Raw genomic sequence first — 6,503 nt, forward strand, 5'->3', positions numbered from 1 at the left:
GGTTTGATTTTATATTAATTCATCAGCAGCATCACAGATCTCAGGGGCTCGTCTGTGCTCATTAGAGATGCTTTGCATATGTGGTTGGAAAGGAACCTCAATCTGATTTGTCTCTTTGCTGCTCTCTGCTGTCATCACATTACCCTGCGAGGGAGCTTTTGGCAGACCCCTCTGCATTTCAAGAGCATTCCTGGGCCCTGGCTAAGCCCCAGCCGGGTGCCGTGAGCCCCGTGCGGTGGTGGCACTAGGCAAGGGTGCAGAGGAGCCCAGGGCGAGCCTGCCTTGTGCCCACCAGCCTCACGTGAGCCAGGCCCTCTCTGTCCTCCTGCAACATTAAAAGAGACATCGTCTCTGTCACTCCCTGGGGGGACAGCAAAGCCACATTGTGGGCGAAAGCCAGCCAGATCAGCAGCAGAGCAGCTGGGAAATGCTCACAGCTGGCTCCCTATTCTTTACATGGAGTTCCTTCCACTCTTGTGAGCTCTTAAGGCCATGTTTTATATCCTAATTAAACTGAAAGAAAAGGAATTGGATAACAGTCTAGAAGATTTGCAAGCTACATCTATTTCAGAAAATGACTCATGTTCCCACTAGTGTAGCTCATCAGGTCCAGCACATGCTCTAATGTGTGGGACTAATAGATTTGTAACAGTGATATCTAATATAAGTCTGTTCCAGTTACATACTTATCATGGGTCCTCGCAGGCTTTTCATCAAAGCTGCTGAATGAAAGCACTTTTTATTAAAGAAAGAAAAAAAACCTCTTTGTCCATAAATCGCTCAGCACATTAGTCCCCAAAACAATTTGCTGAGCAAGGTCACGTTTCCCTTACATTTATTTAGATCCTTGGAAAGTTCAATGAGATGAGAAGACAAGACAAAACACAAGAGGCTGTTTCTTCAGCTGCCGTGAATCAGCATTGCTTCCCATCAGCTGAGAATCCAGTCATATATCTAGAGAGAACTATAGAAAATATATAACAATTTCTTTAGAGTCTTGGGGTCTGATAATGATAATCCATATGGTGTCTTATTACTTGAGAAAGAAGGGAACAACTACAAGGACAAATGACCCCTGGCAGGCAAGAGCTGGTTTTACAGCCCTGTGGGAAAAGTCCTTTTGATTTCAATGGGCTTGAGTTTGTCCCATGGCATAGGAGGTCACCACAGCTAAGAGGCGGGGAAAATATTTTGTTGCCTTACTTTATTTCTAGATAGTATTTTAGAGGGGCACCTTCTGATGCCAGTCTCAGGCAGGAGTAGGGCATGACAAATCAAGTCACAGAGGAACAGGCTTAAGTGAAATATAGTCACGATAATGCTTCTCTGCCTCTCAGTTATCTCCAATCCACTGCTCCAAACAGCGAGGAAACCTGCCAGCTCTGAACCCTGTACCGCACGCTGTCCCTTTCATATCGCAACACTCTCCTTCATGTTTACACCCCTCAGATATTTTTAGGCTTTTTTTTCCACACACACAAAGTACACGTTGTCATCTCATAGCCTCATTTAGCAGTTTGAGGCTTCCCACATAAATCAGGTTTTCCAAACATCTGATCATTTAGTGATCAGAAGGCAGAAGGGGTGGTCTGGTTGCTCTTCTTTTAGCTTCCTCCCAGGTTTCATTATCTGGTCATGTTGTGGCTGGACCAAGCACATGGTTTGTGTTGAGGACAATTCAGAACCATTTAGGGAAGGGCTATTTCCTTCCCACAGAATAATTTGCCTCCACAGAGGCAGATGATTTTATTTGCACCAATATACTGTTTCAAACTGATCTCTAATTTATCATCTACTGGCAACCTCAAGGACCTTTTCTGTACCCTACATGGCACCAGCTGAAAATAATTTGTCAAAATTGTTAATTTCTGATAGATTTGTGGGGGATGGATGTTCCCTGAAACATTTACAGTTTCAGTTGAATTCTTTTTTGATGGAGAGAACTTGGGATTTTTATTATTTTTACAAAAAAAAAAGTCAAATTTCTCCCCAGGGAAATAAAGTTTTAATCTGCTTCACCTTGATGCCTTCCAAATCTTTTCTTTTTGTAGTCTGTCTTAACTGTTTTGGATACTGTTCTTGTACATACAAATAGTTGTCAGGTTTTACAGCAAGCAAATATCAAATTACAGTAACTCATTTGTAGGTACAGTCTGGTCCAACTAGACAAACAGCTAAGCACTATAAAGTGTTCTGCTAAATAATTATTCCAATAAAACTTCATTCTTTGTACTGGTCATGTTTTCCAAATCAAATCCTTGGTCCTTCCTCAAAAAATCTGTCAAAATCTCCTTTCTCTCCCTCCAGACACCTTAAAACAATCCACCCAAAATACCAAATAGAAATGCATTCAACCTATTATTCTGGAAAGACAAACTGGGGCCAAATCCAATGATGTACTGTGTTGGCAGCCTCCTTCCAGAAAACTTTTGGCTTTCTCTATGAGCCAAATAGTTCCATGTTAGCCGTTTCTGTGTGTTTCTTAGAAAAAAAAATCTCATATTGCCATAATCACTTCTCCCAGTCCCACCCTTGCAATGAACTCCGACAGTTGGCAAATACAAGTTCATTGTTGACACGAAGGTGGGAAATTGGGCTGTTGGAAGCAGCATGACAATTACCCAAGGTTTGACAAGATCTCCCACCTTCGTCCACCTCTGACCTCTGGCATTTCCCAACATAAAAAGCAGCTCATAGGGCAGAGGCCTCACAACCAGAGCCTGACCATGGGTTAGTGGTTCACTCTTCATCAGATATTAAGCCAGTCTCTGTACATGACAGCTCCTGTCTCTATGAAATGCAATCCTGTCTCTTTATGGACTCTGTGGGTTACAGAGGGTGGTGTGTAACCATAGAAACGATGTTGTAAACCAGCATGGGAGTTGACGTGCAATAAAGTGCTACCGCCGTGCAACACCTGAACAGAGCCTTTCAGGAGGAATAATTATGGATGCTCTTCTAGCAGGTTTAAGCACTGCTGTCCTGTGCAGAAAGTCAAGCAGGGTCTGGAGGACGAGGTTTAGCATGTGAGGGCAGGTACCACTCATTAATACAACTTAAGATCCTTAAGTTAAGGCCTGGAAACCCACCAAATTTATACTACATATGCAAAACCCAGCAAGCCTGGTCAGGATTTTCTGGAGGAAATCCTGGATCTTCTTGGCTTGCTCCAAAGACCAGACCATGGATGGAGGATACCCTTCTAACTATACAGAAGTACTTAAATAGCAAGATGCCTGAGAAATATCTGCAAGTAACCTACAATAACCTGCAGAAGAAGATCCACATATCAAGTTCATCTAACCATCAGCTTCCATGCTTTCAACTAGATGTTGAATGCCAACAGTGCTCAAACAGGGATGCTAAACCAAGGAGACTTTCAGTGTTAACACTAAGCTCCCCAATTGTTTCTTTCAAGAAATTTCCATGAATCTCAGTAGACCTCTGGGGAATGCAGAAGATATAACTATCAAAGTTGTGGCTTCAGGAGGAGAGGAAGAGCAGATGCTCTTCTTCCACCATCATTATTCATCTGTGTTGGGAACAATCACCATCTGGACCGGAGATTTCAGGCCAGCATTACTCCTTCTCTTGCCATATCCACATCTTCAGCAATAGGAAACTGTGATGCAAGTGCAGCACAGTCCTACACTGGCACTAGTTTCTGTCTGTGAATTGTCCTGTATGTGGTACATGATAATAAATCATGCTCAGAGCATGCTGATCARTTCTGGGCGAGCAGAATGTTAGTCTCCAGGGCCAACAATCCAGCACTTAAATAAAGTTTCCATACTCTGCATTCTCTGCTGTAACAAAAAATGTCTTCTGCATCCCAGGCAGGTCATTTAGCCTCCTGTACAAGAAGAAATGTCAAAAAGATACACGTGTAGGCATTAGAAAATGCTCCCACCCGATGTTCTCAAAGGGAGCTTTCCAACAGCTTGACATTCCCCCTATAGTCCTCCTAATAATTAATGGAAAATAGAGTCCTCTGGGAAAATTGTCACTGGGTAATTAATAAAAAATGAAAACGAGAGAGCAAGAAGAAAGAACAGAGATGTTGCAGAAAGCCTGCAAATTGAAAGAGGCGGACTTACAGTTGTGATTTCCTTCCAAGTCTCAGAGGGAATGTAATGCATGCTCCCTGTTCATCAACAGCTCACCCAGGACTCCCCGCTTCTTCCATTCACACTTCAGAAACAAGAGACATTGTGATGGAGATGTTTGCACCTTGCCACATTTCTCAATGGCCCTGCATGCACAGACTTGCTCACACAGATAGGCTATGAATGAGGAAACTCCAGAACCCTGTGTGGATGTATTACTAGGTGATCACTTGAAAACAAAGGTCGTCTTTTTCTACCTGTAGGTTCAGTCTGCTTATCAGCTTGATTGGAGGGGTCCATTAAAACCCAGAAACAATGTCTTTTCTTTATCAAAACAGTGATGAAAAGTCCTTTTGCCTCAGCAGCTCCGAAATGCCTCTGCAAAGAGTGAATGCCCTTGTTCTTCACAGCATGCTCAAACACATTCATCTGTTGCTTCTAAAGGAGACTGCAGAAGAGTTAAACAAACAAACAAACAAACAAACAAAAACCAAACAAACAAAACCCCAACCTCTTAAGGTCAAAACTGATGCCTTCTTGGGAGAAGTGGTTGAGAAACCATTGCTGGAAATGCCCGGCTTCCAGCGCTATCTCAGCCTATAGTTTGTCAACACGAGCACGTGAGTTTTCACAGCTGCTGGGGGATCCTGAGAGGGAAGAGGATAAAGATGGATGGTCTTATGATTAAGCCAGAAGACAGGGATTCGACAGATCTGGCATGTCTTCTAGACCTCCTGCGTTGACTTTGGGCAAGTCAATTAACCTCTCTGTGCCTCTGCTTGCCATCTGTAAAATGGAGATAAGAGACTTCCCTACAGCACAGGATTGTTTGAAAGAGACTTGCATGTTTGACAGATGCTCTCATCCGATGCCAASAGGAGTCATGAGATTTCAGTGACGGGAGAGCAATGGAGTGGAGAAGACCTACTGCCATTTGGGGTTCTGTAGCTTTGTAAAAAACTCAGTAGGTATCTGTTAAGCTCTCCTTGCCACTTGTCTGTTTGCCAAGGCCTATACTCATTCTTGACTGAGGCCCTGTCTTCGGTACACAGCTATGCGAACCCGCAAGGCTCACAAGGTACTTCCCAATGCTCTGCGACATCCACCAGCTGCTCAAGCCTCTGGGGTCAGCGTGGGCTTTGCCACTAAGGGATGGGGGAAAACAAGCCACGAAGCAAACCCTGCCTGCCCATGTGAGTGAAGAAGTGCCTGAGGTCCTCCTGCCCTTGGGCCCCGCTCTCATCATGCCCACAGGGCACATGAATAAATCCCCTCTTGTGGAGGAGCATCCTGCACATCCCAGCAGCGTGAGAGGCAACAAAGCTGGCCCGGCCTGTCAATCTCTTCCATCGCACCACAGAGGCTCACTAATCCCTCCACGCCCTTTACAGCTTTGGATATAAGGGAACAAAAATTGCCATCACTTTTTTTTTTTAACATCAGAAAAGCGAAGCATTCCTGTGTTTACATGAGGGACGCTGTATTTCCCCTACCAGCTTCACAAGGCAAGTTGAAGCATCTAATCCCGACCCTGTCACAGCCTGCCTGACTCTTTTCTGCAAGACTCGGGAGGCGAATTTCTTTCTCTTTCCTTTTTTTTTTGGTATTAAAATCCCACAGTGTTATTAAAAGGAATTGTTCAATTCCTTTAATTGGCTCAGAAGATAAATTCTTCCCTCAGCCCGGGGGTCATGGCCATCAGCAGCTATTTATTAGCTGCATTGATTGAGATGAACAGCCTTTACATGGAAATAAATTGAATTCTATGGCAAAGAGGGTTCCATACAGGCTATTAATGTTAGACAGGGAGGCTTAGCAATTTTATTTTTTATTTATTTGTCCCCTCCTCATCTCCCAGCCATCCTTAAGCTCCTAGGCACTTCACATCTCTCAACCAGCCACCCCTCCTCACACTGGTGATTTCCTCACTTGCCAGGCAAGAGCAGGTATGAGGATGGCGCTGATGACAGACTCAGAAGAGCTCAGGGAGACTCCAAATCAGATCACCAGGGGCTAGTAGAAGAAGGCGGGGTGATGGGGAGCAAGACGAGATGTCCACAAGCATGCATGACAGAAACAAGAGGGGAGCAGATCTCTCCCACTCCCTCTGGGGCATTTTTRTTTTATTTTTGCCTTCTCCACTGCTCAGAGATTGTCTTTGCCACCCCCCACTGGCTCCAGAACACATTTCATGGTGCTCGCCTTCATTCCAGAGTTTAATTGCTTGAGATTGTTACTTGTAGGTTGTTAATTTATTAAAACCCGATCTCCTGTATTACTCCGGAGCCCAGAAGAATCATTGCCTTCTATTAAAGGCACTGGTGCGTGCCCGCTTGTCTTTTTTCTCTGGTCACCTCTGTAATTGCAGCCCTCTGCTAAGCTGGAAAACTCCCCCCC

Source organism: Apteryx rowi, unplaced genomic scaffold (genome assembly GCF_003343035.1).
Source record: "Apteryx rowi isolate R43461 unplaced genomic scaffold, aptRow1 scaffold_98, whole genome shotgun sequence".
Classification (NCBI taxonomy): Eukaryota; Metazoa; Chordata; class Aves; order Apterygiformes; family Apterygidae; genus Apteryx; species Apteryx rowi.